The sequence below is a fragment of the Dromiciops gliroides genome, chromosome 4, assembly GCF_019393635.1.
Source record: "Dromiciops gliroides isolate mDroGli1 chromosome 4, mDroGli1.pri, whole genome shotgun sequence".
Lineage (NCBI taxonomy): Eukaryota > Metazoa > Chordata > Mammalia > Microbiotheria > Microbiotheriidae > Dromiciops > Dromiciops gliroides.
In genome coordinates this window covers 75,014,360-75,033,498 of record NC_057864.1, presented here as the reverse complement: position 1 = coordinate 75,033,498, position 19,139 = coordinate 75,014,360, and positions in this window count along the sequence as shown.

Here is a 19,139-nt window from a genome sequence, read left to right as displayed (position 1 = left end):
GGCTAAACCTTGGTTTTCTTCAAATGAAAGGTACTATATGTTGAATGTCCTTGAAAATTGATACAGTCCAAGAAGCATACATAGCCCATGGGAATCCAAGTGTTGTTTCTAAGAGGGCACCTTGTTGAAAAAAATGCCAAAAATTGGAGCTATGCAGTGTATTACCCTAGTGGACCACAAATAATCCAAATGGAGGTGTAGGAATGAAATTCACCTTCTGCCCTGTAGCTATGAAGGAGTTATATGATGATTTTAGACACAGGTTAATATAGAATTCTGGAGCTGATTTTTTTTAAAGGATTCTATGCCTGAACAATGATTGTGATGGAATACTATTGTGCTATAAGAAATTATGAAGATGATGGTTTCAGAAAAACTGGGGAAGACTTATATGAACTGATACAAAACAAGGTGAGCAGAATCAGGAGAACATTGTACATAGTAATAGTAATATTGTAATGATAATCAATTGTGAAAGACTCAGCTACTCTGAATAATACAATGATCCAAGACAATTCTAAAGGACTTATGATGAAAAATGCTATCCACCTCCAGAGAGAGTACTGATGAAGTCTGAGTACAGATCTAAGCATATTTTTTTCACTTCCTTATTTTTGTTGCTTTTCTTTTTGCAACATGGCTGATGTGGATATATATTTTGTATAATTCCACATGCATAACTGATATCACATTGCTTCCCTTCTTAATAGATGGAGAGAGGAAGGGAATTTGGAGAGAAATTTTTAAAAAAGAATGTTAAAAATAAATAATAAATTTATTTTTTTTTAAAAAGGATTTTACTGGCCAAGATAGTTATGAACATCTATAAAATATGTGAGACCTTTCCTGTTTTTGATGTGTTCAAAGAAAATTGCTAATGACTTGTACTGCTTATCTGGAGATAAAAGCAATGGAGAGAGTTTAGCAAGCTTTTACTAGCAAGTTTGGGGATCTTGTATATATAGATATTTTATATCTGAAAGGAGATGATAAGAATATGAGCAAAGTCCTATTATTTATTTATTTTTAACATAAATTTTTTTAAAAATTGAGTTCCAAATTTTCTCCCTTCCTCCCACCCTCCCCTACCTATTGAAAAATTAAGCAATGTGATATTAATCATACATGTAAACTGGACTTTCATCCAGTATGAATCTAGCACATCCAACCAAGAACTAGGATGCTGTATTGGGCTATAACAACTAGGCCTGGGCCCCAGTTCTTCAATTGCAAAATAAGAGTGTTTGATTGAATGGTTTCTGTGACCCTCTCTCACTCTAGATCTATGGTCCTCTAAAACAGAGTGGGACATTTCCCCCCCTCCCTCATTGGAATGGGCAACACCTGGTATGGACATTCCAAGACAGATCATCAACTTATCTGTAACTTAGAATATTGAAGCATTCCTTGGGGGAGCAAGAGGTTAAGTGGTTTTCTCAGGGTTACAAAGCCAGTGTGTTCAGAAGACCCTATTTACTGCTCACAGTGTGATCATCGCCTCCCTTAGTCTTTGAATATTGCAGTATTATATATACTATGTAGTCATATGCCATCACTGTAAGAATATTGATTATGCAAAGGATACATTTTTGTTTCAGGAAAAAGCTTGAGGTGATTGAAAGTATCATGTCATTTCCCATATGCTATCTAGTCTGCTCTCTTCCTCCTGTTAAAGAGTCCAGACTATTGAACACCTGTTCTTTCTCTCTGAGATATCTATACTGAGGAACCAACTCAGTAGGTTGGACATTAACTGCTTATCATATCCTGAACAATAGGTGTTCTCCTTCTACCTAGTTTTTCTAAGGTTTTATTTTTGAATATGAGGATGGATCTCATTTCAGAGGCTCCGAAATGCTCCAGGGCTTGATGAGATCAGCACAGAGTGGTCTGCAAATGGGGATATCTGATGGCCTTTACCTACCTCTTTTCATTTGGCCTCCAGGCTGGATGCCTTCCATGACAGTTGAAAAAAGCCTTTGGTAAGCATGCCCTATTTTATATCTCATTTGATCCGTAAGAGAGGATCTGTGAATAAATTTTCTCTTCTGTTCTGTTTTTTAAAAAATCCTGAAGGATTTTTAACATATATATGGGAAACATCTCATTGGAGGAGAAAAAGGTTTTAAGATTGAGTTTTGATCTATTGCATCAAAAGTCTTTTCATAGTCAAGATAACAGTAAGCAAAGTGGAATCTTGAATTCTCTGCTCCTTTTGGTTAATTATGTTACTAAAGATGCATCTAGCAATAAAATATTTGGGAAAATCTGCCTCTGTCTTCACATTTCTATGAAGGAAGAGATTTCATTAATTTAGTATGACTATCATAAATAGTGAAAAGGCAAAATCATGGGTTGGTAGATCTTGATGTTTTTTTTTTTTTTTTGCAATAATAATGATCAAAATAGCTTTCTTTCTTTCTTTTTTTTTTACCCCCAGGAATGAGGGTTAAGTGACTTGCCCAGGGTCACACAGCTAGTGTCAAGTGTCTGAGGTCAGATTTGAACTCAGGTCCTCCTGAATCCAGGGCCCGTGTTTTATCCACTGAGCCACCTAGCTGCCCCCCAAAATAACTTTCAATGGTTCAGTTATCTTCCTTTCTTTAAGATATCTTGAGATTTATCAGCACCAACTTTCATTGCTTTGTCACCTCCTGCTTAAACCTCCTTTGTATCTATTTAATCTAGTCTACTCACTTTGACTACCTTTGATTTCTTCAATGGCAGCTAAGTGGCACAGTGGAGAAAGTACTGGATCTGGAGTCAAGCAGACCTGAATTCAAATGGGGCCAAGCCACTTTCTGATTGTGTGACCCTGGGCAAATCCCTTACCCTCTGTCAGCCTCAGTTTCCTTGTCTATAAAATGTAGATAATGGGGCAGCTAGGTGGCGCAGTGGATAGAGCACCGGCCCTGGAATCAGGAGTACCTGAGTTCAAATCTGGCCTCAGACACTAGCTGTGTGACCCTGGGCAAGTCACTTAACCCCAACTGCCTCACTAAAAAAATTAATTAAAAAAAAAAACTTAAAAAAATTAAAAAAAGATAATAACAGCACCTACCTTCCAGGGCTGTTGTGAGGATGAAGTGAGACACTATTTGTAAAGTGCTTTGTAATCCTTTAAGTGCCATATAAATACTAGCGATAATTATTATCATCACTGTGATAGATATTAGAGTCCAAATAGAATGACACCAATATATTGATGAAGAAAATAGTTTGTTATAGAAATATTGACAGATTTTCTTAATTTCCCATCTGTTTGTTGTTCTCCAGTTTCATCCCTTGGATAATCAGGCTTAATTGGATCTTGTGACATATTTTCTGCAAGTTTTTTTCCCCCATCACTTCTTTGCTGATTTATAATGTTTTTCTCTACGCTACCCCCCAAAAAGATAAACACAGTCTTGCATACATATTATCTGTATAAAATACCCATACATATTGATATACATGCCTGCAACAATATAATAATGATAATGATGCATATGTAGTAATGATGCATATTATCTGTAAAATGAAAGCTCCTGAAATAGCTACAGATTAGCCCCAGGGTCCTAAGGGTGAAGAGGGGGAAATAAGCATTGTTCCTAATACTTGCCAAGCAGTGTACTAAAACAACTCTGTGAGGTAGGTGCGGTTATGATCCCCATCTTACAGTTGAGGAAACTGAAAGAAACAGAAGTTAAGTGACTTGCCCAGGGTCATCCAACTACTTGGTATAGGAGGACAAACTTGAGCTCAGGTCTTTCTTAGTCCAGGCTTAGTGTTCTACGCACTGTGGCACCACCCAGCTGTCTCTGATCTCATAATGTCATGAATTCTTCATTGATGGGGTTATAAAAGCAGAGGTTGGACAACTACTTGTTGGGTTTCTTGTAAGTGAAAATGATTCCTACACTGGGTAGGAGGTCAGACTAGATCATCTTTTAACCAAAAGGTTGTGTGATGCTATAACGGGGTCTTTTGTTTTCTGCCTATTTGTTACCCCTTAGCTCTTTACATTACATCCCAGGGATGTGAGTTAATTACATAGTCAGCTCTTTAAATACTCAAAGCAATTTATTCATGATTTGACTGTATAGACTGTATGGTTATCCCCAGGTGGTCTGACCTTGGATGTGACCTTGAATTTTCGCCCATGTTTGTTGTTGAAAAGCCCTTTGGGATCTCCCAAGGAAGATATGAGTCACAATAACCATATAGATATCTTGGTGTTATATATACTCCTCACATGGTCTATGACAGGCGTGATATGGATGTCCCATGAAGTCAAGGAGCTATAGTGAATGCCTTGTTCCCTTCTGGTCACCAACATTGTATCAAATATTTACTGTCAAGGTCCCATAATGGTGAAAAGTCCTGTCACTGCCCAGACACCAGCAAGGACTTCACGCACTTCTCTGACCTATTGAAGCCCCAGGACAACATTCGCCTCTCCTGATTACAGCCAGACTTTCAACAGGCTCACCAGTATGGCTAACCACATGGTAGAGGCCTAGTATGAGCATTCTGGTGAGAGTCCTTTGCCTGTAATCAATATGGCAAGTTATTCACCAAGTTATACAGCGTTATACTTTTTGAGCACCCCAGATTGGTCTGTATTTTATTTTGAAAATAAATTTCATTGATGTTTTGTTTTTCTATCACCTAAATTTTCCCCAGGCTGCTAAGTGGTGCAATGGATTAGAATGCTGGGCCTGAAGCCAGGAAGACTAATCTTCCTGAGTTCAAATCTGGCCTCAGACACTCACTGTCTGTTTGACCGTAGGCAAGTCACTTCACCCTGTTTGTCTCAGTTTCCTCATCTGTAAAATGAGCTGGAGAAGGAAAGGGCAAATCACTTCAGTATCTTTGTCAAGAAAACCCCAAATGGGGTCACAAAGAGTTGGATATGACTGAAACAACTCAACAGTAAATCTCCCTCTGTATTTCTCCCTCTTCTCCTCCCAAAGCGCCATCACACATAACGAGGAATATTTTTTTTTAAAGAGAGAGGAAGAAGATAAAAAGAAATCAGCAAAAACAAAGAATGCATAGAAACCCTAAAAGTAAATGTAATGTTCCATTCCCATGGGCTTTCCATCTCTGCAAATTAATGGTGGGTATCAGGAGGAGCTGTCTTCTCATAATCTCTTCTCTTCTTTAGGGTCGTGTCTTCCTTCCTTCCTTCCTTCCTTCCTTCCTTCCTTCCTTCCTTCCTTCCTTCCTTCCTTCCTTCCTTCCTTCCTTCCTTCCTTCCTTCCTTCCTTCCCTCCTTCCTTCCTTCCTTCCTTCCTTCCTTCCTTCCTTCCTTCCTTCCTTCCTTCCTTCCTTCCTTCCTTCCTTCCTTCCTTCCTTCCTTCCTTCCTTTCCTCCTTCCCTCCTTCCCTCCTTCCCTCCTTCCCTCCTTCCTTCCTTCCTTCCCTCCTTCCCTCCTTCCTTTCCTTCCCTCCTTCCCTCTTCCTTCCTTCCTTCCTTCCTTCCTTCTTTCTTTCTTTCTTTCTTTCTTTCTTTCTTTCTTTCTTTCTTTCTTTCTTTCTTTCTTTCTTTCTTTCTTTCTTTCTTTCTTTCTTTCTTCTTTCTTTTTTCAGGGCAATAAGGGTTAAGTGACTTGCCCAGGGTCACACAGCTAGTAAGTAGCAAGTGTCTGAGGCCGGATTTTAACTTAGATCTCCCTGAATGCAGGCCTGGTGCTTTATCCACAGCACCACCTAGCTGCCCTAGGGGTCATGTCTTTCTTTGCAATTTTACAATATTCATTTTCTTTTTTGTTTGTTTGTTTTGTTTTTAAGGCAATCAGGGTTAAGTGACTTGCCTAGGGCCACACAGTGTCTGAATCTGCATTTGAACCCAATTCCTTGTGACTTCAGTATCCACTGTGCCACCTAGCTGCTCCAATATTAATTTTCAATCGTTTTGTTGTGGCTGTTCTTACAGTTTTTATTTGTAGATATTGTGTATATTTTTTCTTGACTCTTCTTATCTCACTTTGCATCAATTCATGCATGTATTTCCATGATTCTCTCTACTCAATATATTTGTTGTTTCTTATGGAACAATAATGTTCCATTATATTCACACATAACAATTTGTTTAGTCATTTCCCTGTTTATAGGCATCTAACTTATTTCCATTTTTTTTTGCTCCCACATACAAACAAAAAAACTGCATAAATATACTGATGGACACAGGAACTTTCTTTTTATCCATTACCATCATGCTTTGGGGTCCAGTAGAATCTCTTATTCAAAAGGTGTGGACATTTTAACCTTCTTATTTGTAAAATTCCAAATTGCTTTCCAGAATGGTTGTACTAATTCACAGCTCCACCAACAATGCATCAGTTTGCCTATCTTTCCAAAACTCCTCCAATGCTAACTATTCCCATCTTTTGTCATCTTTGTCAATTTTCTGGGTGTTCAATAAACCTTAGGGTCATTTACATTTGCATTTCTCTGATTATTTGTGATTTGGAGCATTCTTTCATTTGGTTGCTAATAGTTTGCAATGATTCTCTTGAGAATTATTTGTTTCTATTCTTTGATCACTTATCTATCAGGGACTTATTTGGCCTTATATATTTCCATTAGTTTAGCTGTATTTTCAAAAAGACAGCAATCTCCTAACAATCTTATTTTTGGTAATTAAGCCATCTACATCTACAAGGCAATATCTCTTTATACTTCTGGTTTTACAGTACCAGAATTTAAGATGGAACTCATGCCTAAGCAGCTAATTGTATATTCCCTTTAGTCATGAGATTCAGCAATTAGTTTCACTCTGAGTCTGATACAGGAACTGTCTTAATAAGTTTCTAGTACATTTTATATCCTCCCTCCCAACCTCCAGACACACAGAAATCTGTAATTTTGCAGTTACGTGTATGACACTTATCCAGATAAAGCATGCCTAACTATAGAAAATCATTGAATACCATTCGAAACCTTTAGCTCGGACCTAAGTAGAATATATCAACCCCCTATCCAAGTGGAAATTACTTTAGCTGCATTTTGAAGCCAATAAAGTTAAATTAACAAATCCTATCTCAGAAATATCTTAAATGGGTAAATAGTATTTTTTTAATCCTGTCTAAGTCAGTAGTACTAGCTCATACATTGTTACCAACCTTTCTTCAAACACATTAACATTTGGATAGTTTTTTGAATGGCCTTAAATGCTTGTTTGCATTTGGGTGGGGCTTATCTAGGTATCCTTGGGGGATGCCTGCCCCAAGCATGTGAAGACCTGCCCCCAATTTATTCCAATAGCTATGAAGGCTGAAGCAGGCTCTGTGCAGTGATTAGAGCTTAGTCAGACATAGAAGATATCAAGGCCTGGGTATTCCCAGTCATCCTGACTTTTGTCTTGTTACTGGACTTTAATGGTTCTGGAGGGGAGAGTGAGGATGATGGCATTGCAAAGCTCTGTCTCACTTAAATCCAATTCATTTGCAAGTCAAGACATATCCCTTGATGTCATTGGTCCTCTTTGAGAATGAAGGAGAAACAACAGCTGGATGTTTACTGATAGGTAAGCATATAATCATTAAGTGAGTAGCTAGGCAGTGTAGGGGACAGGACATTGAACCCAGAATCAAGAAAATATTAGGTTGAATTATACTTCAGATACTAGCTTTGAATCCCTAGGCAAGTAATATGACCTCTCTTAAACTCAGTTTCCTCATCTGAAAAATGGGGATAATAATTGCGCCTACTTCACAAGGTTGTTGTGAGGACCAAACAAGAATATAATCTATCTAGCTATTTATCTATTTATGTCATGTATAATATGTATATACAAATAATCCAGTCTTGTTTTTACAGATAAAGAAACAGAAGCTTTGAGAGTATCATTCATTCATATGTGAATTTATTGAGTGCTGACTCTCTGACTCTCTTAGCTACTTGGAACCCCTCTTACCTCCATATTATCATTTGTTTCAGTTGCTTAGATCTTGGCAGACTGTTCTCATCAATATAGCCAGCTCTAGACTTTAATTTCTTTTTTATTTTCTTTCTTTCTTTTTTTTTTTTTGGTGGGACAATGGGGGTTAAGTGACTTGCCCAGGGTCACACACCTAGCAAGTGTCAAGTATCTGAGGCCGGATTTGAACTCAGTTCCTCCTGAATCTAAGGCCAGTGCTTTATCCACTGTGCCATCTAGCTGCCCCTAGGTATATAATATACCTACATATATCTATAATAATGGAGGAAAACCTGCATCTCTGGAACCCTTACAAGCTGAATCAATACATCAAGTCTTTCTAAGGCAGTGATTCTCAAACTTTTTTTTTCCCCTTTATGACATAGCACTGTTCTTTGACGTGAGAATTGTGGTAATCTTGTTAGTCAAGAGACTCAGCATGTGTGTGCAATTTGAAATCTAAATTCCATACAATTCATATCACACCCTTTGAAAATTACTATTCCAAGGAAATATCTTCTATTCAAAAGAAGTCAATAACATCTTCCAGAATGATTCTTATACTGTGAAGAACAAGAGGCCCTCCTTTTCCAAGTATTCATAATTTGAGTTCCCACAGCAAAATTTTGTTTGGCTCCAGACCTGTGATGCTATAGAAATTCCCTTATGAGGAAATTCTTTTGTTTTAAACTAAAACAAAGCTAGTCTATTCTGAAACCTACAGTCTTAAAGAGTTGCTGAGGTACTAAGAAATTAAATGATTTGCCCTGAGTTATACAACTATTATGTGTCTGAGGCAAGACTTGAACTAAAGCTTTCTGACCCCAAGGCTGGCCCTTTACACTCTATATTACTGGTCTTGAAAGTGTCCAGAAGGTAAAAACTATTTTCATAATGATATTCAGATGTTTTAATGTTGAATATAGAAAATGTCTATAGATATAATCCACATGAACAAATGTTCTTTGGAGGATCCTCAATAATTTTTATAAGTGTAAAGGGGGCCTGAGATAAAATAGCTTGGGAAATGCGACTCTATGCCACATTGCCTCCCTATGAGATTGAGTTGTATAGGAAAGCAAAAGTCTTTAATATAAACATTTTTTAAATTTTTTACTAATAAGATGATTACTAAGCAGGGTGTATACACATACATAAAATATACATACATACATATTTGTACACATAGAGGATATTCCAAAGTCCTAGTGCAATTTTGATCTTGATACTGTGTTATCTATATCTGTATCATCTATATCTATACATATCCCAATCTTTCTCTCTATCTCTCTCTATCTCTGTCTCTATCTCTATCTCTGTCTCTATCTATATGTGTGTATATGTATGCATACATTTAAGAATATATAAAGAAACATGCCTTGTGTGTGTGGCAGAGATAGATATCTGGTATCTGGCTCAAAAGAGTAGTGTCAACTACCAGAAGCCTAGCTGAATGAAGGTGGAGACCAGGTCCAAGACTGGGGACTAATTTTTCATAATCTCTCCTACCTCCAAAAGGGGTATTAGTCTAGCCTCTTATCTATCTGCTACTCCTCAAATGTTTCTAGCCTAGGTGTAGGAATATGGGTTCAGAATTCTCTGGTTCCTCTCAAGGAGCTTAATCCCAGCTCCAAATAATGGTTGTACAAAGGTCCATCACAAAACACTAGTAAGCCACTTTATCAAAACAAGCAGCATCTAAGGATGATTGGTACTGAAAAAAGGGCTACTTATAGTGATTCCACTTAAAATAGAGACCATCACTGCAATAGTAAACAGTGTCTATGTTGTGTGTTGGGAGGGGGGAGGTGGAAAGAAGGGCTTGATGGGGATTTTATCTGAAAAAAAATGCAACTCAAAGTTGTGAAAAGTTTATTTTTTCTTATATAAAACAAAAATTGTCACTTTTATAAATTCATCTTAAATGAGTCACATATTGATGAGAGAGGGTAGTAATTTTTCTGACAAAATGATATAATGTCAAACTATGACATTGTTCATCTCACATTTGATTTTGGTGGTATGGTCATAAAAATGGTTATTGTTACAAATATCATTTGAGAACTTCATAAATTTCCCTAAGGACCTTACCTCAGTTCTTTGACCTTTTTTATTTCAAGTACCTAGCAACCATCAAGGAAAGACTGTCTGACATGGGTGGGATGAGGCAGGGTTAGTATGCTAGTATTAGGTAGGGAGTTCAGTACCAATCATCCTTGGATAATGAGGACCTCCTGTGTATCCACAGAGTGATATAGAACTCTTTGTACACATTTCAAGGAAAAAATTGGATTTTATATGAATATTGTAACTCATAAATGCTCTAATCTCTGTCCAAGTTCCTCTCAGTGAATACAGCATTACCTCTGAGACACTAGTCAAAGATGAAGCCAGCTCCTAAAATATAGATTGTGCTAAAAAAGTAAAAAAACAACAACAAAAAAAAACCACCCTACATTTTAACTACCTTGGATCTATGGAGAAGGGTTTGGCTAGGTCCTACATTGAGTTAGTTCCTAGAACAAGGAAACATTTGCCAGATAAAAACTTCATTTTTTCTTGAGAGGCATATGAGAGGGGCTGTCTGCTAAAGGAGAGAGGCCTTTGGTCTATATTTCTACACATTTTTTAAACTTTCTACATGTCTCCAACCTTGATTATCTCTATTTTTAGCCCGGGCTCATGAAAAATATATGAAATATTCTCTCCTGGGGCTTTACCAATAATGTTCTTAGCTCCTTACATAGAGAAATGGGCCCCTTCATTCTTCCTATGAAAATCCACATGTTTTGCCAGCTTTTGCTATTTGACTTAGAGCCAGGGACCTGGTTTTAAATCTAGGCTCTATTATTTATTACTTCTGTGACCTTGGATGACTCATTTCCCTTCTGAGTTTTAGTCTCCCGTATATCAAATGAGGGGTGAGATTCAATCTGCTCTAAATGCTGCAGTGCTAATGAGGCCCACTTTCTTTGCTAACCCTTGTTTGCAGAGGACATCCTTAATGAGTGTACCATGTTTATATAAAACAAAAGTATTCCTGCAAAGTGACAATCCCTTGGTGGACTAGTGGTTTGTAAAGAAGAGTATGGATGTGCCACTGAAGTCACAGGAATATGTAGGAATAGGTTTTTTAAAAAATGCCCTTTATCAGCCTGCATGCCTCAGGGATCACTAATAACGTACAATATAAGCAGGGGAGGTTTTGTTACAAGAGATTGTACTGAAAACAATATTGTAGAATGCTCTTGATTATAACATTCATATAATCCACTGCCTGGATCATAGGTATAGAGGATTAAGAGGGGATTTCAGTCTCAAAGGCTGCTAATCTGACAAGGCTAATGGACCACTGGAAAAAAACCAAAAACAATAAAAGATCAAAATGAGAAGAATTCAGGTTTCTGAGGAAGAAAACAACATGAGAGGAGCCGTCAATGGCAAATCAAACACCCTTTCCTAACCACTTGTTGTTATGAGGACTGGAATTGCCCAAATGTGGAACGAGTTGCTTTGAGAGGTGGTGGGACCCCCTCACTGGAGGTCTACAAGAGAAAGCTGTATGACCTGTTGATACTATTATGAAAACTTTATGTACCACGTGTACCATTGAAGCACCAGCTCAAATTCCAGAAGACCTCCCTGCCTTCTCTACCCAACCAGCGATGAGGTTTGGAGAGGGAGAGATCACTGCAATTAGTATCCCTGCTAACAATGGCAATGCAGCAAGCAAAGCATTGTCATTATTTAAGTGCTTACAAACTAAACTATAAGACAGGAAGCTCACTGGGGGCAGGCACTGTTTCCCATACCACTTTGAAGTTCTCATATTACCTATTCATTTGCCCTCAATTGGTGTATAATAGGGCAGCTCTATGGCACAGTGGGTAGAGTGCTGGCCCTGGAGTCAGGAAGCCTCCTCTTTTTGAATTCAAATCTGGCCTCAGGCACTTACTAGCTGTGTGACCCTGGCTAAGTCACTTAACACTGTTTGCATCAGTTTCCTCATCTGTAAAATGAGCTGAAGAAGAAAATGGCAAACCACTCCAGTACCTTTGTCAAGAAAATCCTAAATGCGGTCACAGAGAGTTGGGCACAAGTGAAATGACTGAACACTAGGTGTATAATAAATGTCTGTTGAATGTATTTTTGAGCAAAAGCTTCATGTTAAACATAGGTCTAAGAGGCAGGGGGTACAGTAGGTAGAGTGCCGGTCCTGGAGTCAGGAAGAAAGACCTGAGTTCAAGTCTAGTCTGAGACACTTAACATATTGTGACCAAGGGTAAGTCACTTAACCCTTCCTTGTGCCTCAGTTTCCTCATCAGTAAAATGGGGATAATGATAGCACCTACCTCCCAGGGTTGTTGAGAGGATCAAACAGAGCTGATATTTTGTAAAGGTCTGGCTATAGGTACAACTTGTCACAACGCTCAAGCTTCTGTGTTGGAACACACCCTTCTGCGGGACCGATCAGGGTCCTCTTCATCTTTCCTTGCAGGGAAGGCTTTGCTGAAGTGATCACTAACATTTTGTGTGACTCTTCAGAGTGGAATGAAGAACAATGGCAAGACAGGTTTGAATACTCTATCTGACATTTCTAAATTGGGTCAGCATAGGCCAATTAATTAGCCTTTGTAAGCTTCAGTTTCCTCCTCTGCAAACGGGGATTAAAAAGCATCCACCACCAGGGCAGCTAAGTGGCGCAGTGGATAGAGCACTGGCCCTGGATTCAGGAGGACCTGAGTTCAAATCCAACCTCAGACACTTGACACTTACTAGCTGTGTGACCCTGGGCAAGTCACTTAACCCCAATTGCCTCACCCCCCCCCCCCCAAAAAAAAGATTTAATTTAGGGGCACCTAGGTGGCGCAGTGGATAGAGCACCAGCCCTGGAGTCAGGAGTACCTGAGTTCAAATCTGGTCTCAGACACTTAACACTTACTAGTTGTGTGACCCTGGGCAAGTCACTTAACCCCAATTGCCTCACTTAAAAAAAAAAAAGCATCCACCACCACCACCACCACCACCTTGTGAAGTAGGTGCCAAGGATCAAATTAGAATGAATGTGAAGCATTTTTCAAACCTTACATGCTGTGTAAATGTCACCTGTTGTTTCTTTTCTTTCTTTCTTTATTTTTGGTGAGGCAATTGGGGTTAAGTGACTTGCCTAGGGTCACACAGCTAGTAAGTGTCTGAGGCCGGATTTGAACTCAGGTACTCCTGAATCCAGGGCTGGTGCTTATCCACTGTGTCATCTAGCTGCCCCCCACCTGTTATTTCTATGGTGACATTGTCTCCCCTCTTCCTTCTCATTCTTGGCATCTCCTGAGGCAACTCGCTTCACTCTCCTCATCGCTTTTTACTCTGCAGTGTTTCGGCTTGTCAGCGTCATAATTAACATGTGGCACCCCGAAAGGAATGTGACACTACAGATTTACTTGATATGGACTTCATAGTACTATTAACACAGCTTAAAATCTTCTTGTGGTCACCTAAACATCCGGGTCTTTGCAATCCATGCTTCTCTGGACTTATATTTGCATAATAGGTTTTTCTAACCTAAATCTAGGACTTAATATTTTGTTTGAGGGGTGGTGGCAGGAGGAAGGGTCCAGATATGATTTAATTGGGAACTGAAACACTTCTAAACTTATATCCAGAGAATTGTCTGGACCTGTGAAAAGTTAAGTGACTTACCATGGTCACACAGCTAATTTGATAAAAGCAGAATTTGAACCCAGCTCTTTCTGACTCCAAGGCTAGTTCTCAATATGCTATGTTGTGCTCCCTATAAGATCCCTCTCCCACCTCTTCTGAACTTCCAAAATGCTGTCAATGGGACCATCATGCTTCCACTCACCAAGATTTGCAACCTCATCCTTGAATTCTTCCTTTCTCATATAATCTATCGGTTATTAAATCATGTGGATTCCACTTGCACAAAATCTCTTGCAACTATTTAGTCCAGGCCCTTATTATTCTTATGTAGACTACTACAATAGACTCCTAATTAGTCTTTTCCTTAATTCAAGGGTTTTCGCTCTATTGATTATTTCCAATTTATCCATACCTTGGTTTTTCATTATTGTTGTTGTTGCTGTTGTTCATTCATGCCCAACTCTTTGTGACTCCATTTTGGGTTTTCTTGGCAAAGACAATGGAGTGGCTTGCCATTTCCTTCTCTAGCTCATTTTATACATGAGGAAACTGAGGCAAACAGAGGTTAAGTGACTTGCCCAAGGTCACACAGCTAATAAATATCTGAGGCCCAATTTGAACTCAGGTCTTCCAGATTCCAGGCCTGCCATTCTATCCATCGCACCAACTAGCTGCCTCTTGTTTTTACATAGTTGTTTGCATATTTTCTTTCCCATTTGACTGTGAGCTCCTTGGGAACAGGGATTTTCTTTGACCTTTCTTGGATCTCCATAGCTTAGCCAAGTGTCTAGCACATAGTAAGCACCTAATCAATATGTAATGACTGACTAAATTCCTCTCCAATCTATCCTCCACACTGCTGCCAAAATGATATTCCTAAAGCACATTTGACCTCGCCACTCCACTGTTTGATAAACACCAGTGGCTCCCTATTACCTCCAAGATTAACTATAACCTACTTGTTGCCATTTCAAGTCCTTTGCAATCTGACTCCAACCTCCTTTTCAGGTTTATCACACATTGCTCCCTTTGTGTGCTTACTCTGCAGTCTAGTCAAATTGACCTCCTTGCTGTCTCTTGTAGATATCCCATGCCTGGAATTCAATGCTTCCTCCTTTCATTCTCTTACAATCTTTTCTTTCAAAGCTTAGCTCAAACACCACCTCAAACAGGAAGCTTTCCCCAAACCTTCCCCTTCCCCAGAAGCTAGTCATTATTCCTCCCTCACCAATTTTCCTTGTATTTATTTTGCACATACTTATATATATATGTATATATATATATACACACACACATATACATGTACACATTTTACACATACATGTATATATACATACATATACACACATACATACATATATACATGTGTATCTCTCTCTCTCTCTCTCTCTCTGTCTCTATCTCTATCTCTATCATCTCCATCTCTCTATATATCTATACTTCCCCCTTTCCCCTTGGGGCTGCTAGGTGGCATAGTGGATGGAGCACTGGCCTTGAAGTTGGGAAGACCTAAGTTAAAATTTCACCATAGGCACTTATTACCTGTGTGTGACCCTGGGCAAGTCACTTAACCCCAATTGCCTTAAACATCTGGGACCATCTCCAGTAGTCCCGATGTATATCTTGCCACTGGACCCAGATGGTTCTGGAGGAAAGAGTGAGGCTGGTGACTTTGCACAGTCTTGCCTCCCTTAAATCCAATTCACTGCAGTCATGACATGTCATGGTCCTCTTGAAAATGAAGGATGAACAACATGAACATGAACATTTTCCCTTGATAGAATTTAAGCTCTTTGAAGGCAGGGAGTGCTTCACTTTTTAATCTGTCAAGTTATCTGGTTAACTGAGAAGAACGTCCCCTATACCTTTAGGATATTAATTAGGATACTGTACAAGAGAGGTCTAAGTAAAGTGTTCTACTGCCCTCTATTGGAGATCTCCTTCCAAGATGATGACAATCTACTAATGCTCTGAGTCCAGTCATTTTAACCAACTATCAATTCCCTTAATAATATTATCATCTAACTTTATTTCTCCACCTTGTCCATAAGGTGTCCAGTGGCACCACTGCATCCTCCTCTAGTCAACAGAAACTTAGAGGTAAGCTGAGCTATCCCAGTAATTCAGATGTTAAACAGAACTCTTATCTCTTGGTATCGTTCACTTAAAGGGGTAATAGCAGCCAAGCTACTCACCCTACCTGTGGGTAGAGACCCACCCCAAACCCATAAGGTGCTGCAGGCTTCCCACATTTAGTTTCTATTTTTACACTAAAACTCATACCCCAAAATGCACACTTACCATCACCATTGCCTTTGCTTCCATGCTCTGACATGATTGCCCCATAGAAGCTGGCTTCGAACCTTCCTTTGACAAGCATTCCAGCGCTCTGCTTACTTCTTAATTTTTTACTAAATACCCATAGAGGATGATGAGTTGATTCTATCTCTTGCCCATCCCAGCAATGGTGAGAGATGGGGAGGGAATCTCCCTGCACAAGTGACACTATTGTGTTTTTCCCTTAATTCCAGCCTTCTGGAACCCTAATCCCCTTACACAAGGATATGATATGACAAACTGCCAATTCAACTCCTTATTGGAATCCAGATACACGATGTCTGCAGCATTTCCTGGATACACCCGTCAGGTAACCATGTCAAAGAAAGGAAACGGTTAGTCTGGTCTATGTTTGTTCCTAATAAACCAGTGCCGGCTTTGATTTCTTTGTTAAATATTAACAAACTGTACACTTAAATAATCCATTATGATACAAAATGAGTAAATAGAACTGAGAGAGTAATTTGCATAATTACCACAATGTTAAGTAACGTGACATGATTCTGATCAACGTAATGCTTCATTTTTCTTCAGAGAACCTTTCTTCCTTTTTTCGGAAGAGAGGCGGGAAACTATGCTTAGAATGAGGCACACATCATTAGACACCGCCAATGTATTGGCTTGCTTTTGTTTAACTATACATCTTCTTTATGGAGATCTTATCGAGGTGTCCCTGAAAAGTGAAATTAATGTAAAAAAAAATTTAAATGATACCAATAAAACATTTGTTTTTTTAAACATTCATTCTAGAATTTTGCTGGAGATGAAACTCAAGCTTACCTATCTACATAGTTTTTGGAAATTCATCTTTTCTCCCCCTTTAAACCAAAGCAACATTTTCCCATACTTGGTTTCTCCAATTCCTCACAATTCTGCAAGACCACAGAGTTGTTCATTATTTCCACCTGTACGTTTTAAATACACTAGACTGTAATTGGACTGTGTTGTGTGCTGGCTGAGGATGGTCTGTGATGGCTGATAGATGACTCCTAAAAGCACTGACAGCGACTTAGTTTATATTCCAGCAGATGTCTCCTCATAGGATTTTTTTAGAAAAGAGGTGGGTTTTAGAGGTCATCAGGTTCATTCCTTTTGTTTTAGAGATGAAAAGACCAAGGCCAAAGGTTACACAGTCAGCCAATCCAACGACAACCAGGTTTGATTCCTAGAGCTTTTTGTTATCCTCATCATTAATGATAATACTACACTGCATCAACTTTTTAGATGTATTTCAAATTTAGTTTCTGGATCTTTTGTCTGGGCTGTTTATGGGAAGAAATATCTGTTAGCAGTGTTACTCTTCGAAATACACTAAGGCCTTAAAACTCTTTTAGTTCCTTAACTGAATTTCGGAATTTCTGAAGATTTAAATTATATGTAGAACAGAACCTTGAAATGATGACATGAAGAATAAAATTATTTCTCTTATCTTTGTGCTGACAAACCTTAATCCAATTTAAAATTTTTTATCTTATAACTTCTACTTCCTTTCCCCAAAGCATTTATAACCCTATTCATTATCTTTTCTATTAAACCCAAAGCTATTTCTTTAGCATCTCCACAGACCTCCGGCCTTATTCCATCCACATCTGCTTCTTATCCACTTTGGTTGTCATGCTCTCTTCTATCCTTAATTCATATCTTAATGTTTTATCTACCCTTTGAATAGGCTTACCTCCCCATGAATTTAAAATTTACCTTAAAACCAAATCACTCCTAGAAATCTACCCAGATAAATCAAGGAGAACAATCAAAAACTTCCCTATCAAAACATACTCAACCATCTGAATTTCATTTTCCCAAAGCTTGTAACTATTAGCCTTACATTGTATTGACTGGGTATATTACAAATGCATGTTATCTAGCTTCAGCTAGGCATCAACTGGTGGCTCAGTGGAGAGTCCTGACCATGGAGTCAACAAGACCTGAGTTTTGTAAGTGCTAAGATTAACCTCGGGCCGCCCCTTCCCCAGCACAACTGCTTTCCCCAAACTGCCCTGCATGGAGGCCTCAGAGCCCAAGCCCTGGTAAGCCAGCTTCCTCCGCCCAGCCCTGGCTCTGGGACGTGCTGCACAAAGGTTTAGTGCTATGGCTGGTCTTGGGCCCAGGCCTGGGGGAGCCAACGAATTAGCTTGGCACGCTTAGGCATGGTCAGCCCGAGTTTCAGGTGAGAAAGAGAGGCCTTTTATATACCGCGGTAGTTAAACAGACAGGGAGGACACTATAAGAAGGTCGTCGGTGAGAGAAGAAGCGCAGGAGAGCTGGAGTGAAGGAGAAAAAGAGTGAAAGGGAGATTGAGACGCAGGGGACGATACAGAGACAGAGAAAGGAGCAGAGCAAACAGAGTTGAGAGGAAGAGCAAGCAGGGAGCTAGAGAGGGGGAGGTGAACCAGTCCAAGTGAGGCGTGGCTGCAGTAGCTGCAGGAGAGAAAGTTAAAAGAGAGAATGAGTCCGGTGTACTGAAGTTCACAGGTGGTATTTTACTTTTGTTGTCTTTTAAAACTTTTTCCCCAGTTTATACATCACTGGTGCGAGGTGATACTTCTGTTGCCTCCTATATACAGGAATTACAAACCAGGCTACGTGAACTCCATGAGGCAGGAGCTATGGTCCAGGTAGGACCATTATCCCTGCCAACACCAATCAACACCTGTTCCAAATTTCCTTATTTAGTTCAAGGAATCACCAATCTTCCAAACTTCCAGGTTTGTGATCTTGGCATTAACTTTGACTCTTCATTCTCCTCCACCCTATATATCTAATCAGTTGCTAATTGCGGCTTCCTGCTTCCACAATATCTTGCACATCTCAGCCCCTCTCTTTACTCACACTGTCACCACCTTAATTTTGGCCTTGCTAACTTTTTACCTGGATCCTTGCAAGGGCTTAATTAGTCTGATTTGCCTCAGTCCATTTACCAATTCCTAGTAACCTCCTTCCTAAACTATCTTGAATTTAACTTTGTGTTTATTCTCTTTATATTTAATCTATGCATATTTACACACACACACTTGTGGTATCCCATTTGAATGCAGATTTGAGAGTTGAGATTGTTTCATTCTTTCTATTTGTACAAAGAATTCCTGGCACATAGTACACCCTGAATAAATGCTTGCTTACCTGATCGAAACAGAATGTAAATGCTGCAAAGGGGAAGACAACAGGTGTACAGTAGGTTTCTTTGGAATGAGCACAGTATTCCTGAGAGAAGCAAGTGAACCATTAGGTATAACAGTAAG